Source organism: Penaeus monodon, chromosome 15 (assembly GCF_015228065.2).
Source record: "Penaeus monodon isolate SGIC_2016 chromosome 15, NSTDA_Pmon_1, whole genome shotgun sequence".
Taxonomy (NCBI): domain Eukaryota; kingdom Metazoa; phylum Arthropoda; class Malacostraca; order Decapoda; family Penaeidae; genus Penaeus; species Penaeus monodon.
Genome location: NC_051400.1, coordinates 31,020,616 through 31,020,948, shown reverse-complemented (window position 1 = coordinate 31,020,948; position 333 = coordinate 31,020,616). Strand labels below are relative to the sequence as shown.

The 333-nt window shown below is 36.3% G+C and overlaps 1 protein-coding gene across 1 annotated transcript in view; it reads right to left on the bottom strand.

The window, feature by feature from the left end:
- The window catches only part of LOC119581935 (metabotropic glutamate receptor 8-like), a gene marked incomplete at its 5' end in the record, with an annotated part of 173,067 nt that overhangs the window by 7,315 nt on the left and 165,419 nt on the right, over positions 1–333 (bottom strand).

The window sequence follows — 333 nt, the reverse complement described above, 5'->3', positions numbered from 1 at the left end:
TTAAATTATTGGACGAAACAGAACGATATTCGATTGAATCATTTTGATACAAACTACCCAGTCGCGGGAACAAGACTATCAAATGGATATTTACTTTTAATTAAGGACGAGCTTTAGCATATCGTTTTAATACGTCTACTACTGTGGGCTTTTTATTGGATGAAAATAGATCAAGAAAAGAAGATTTTTAATCTTTATTTCTGAAGGGGATGTTGGTGGTGGTGGGGGGGGGGGGAGTTAATTCTACAGGGAGAGTATTCAAAATCGAAATAGAACCAAGCATACCTACCCTAATATGTCTATGTATTTGTGCAATCTAATCTCTCACACACC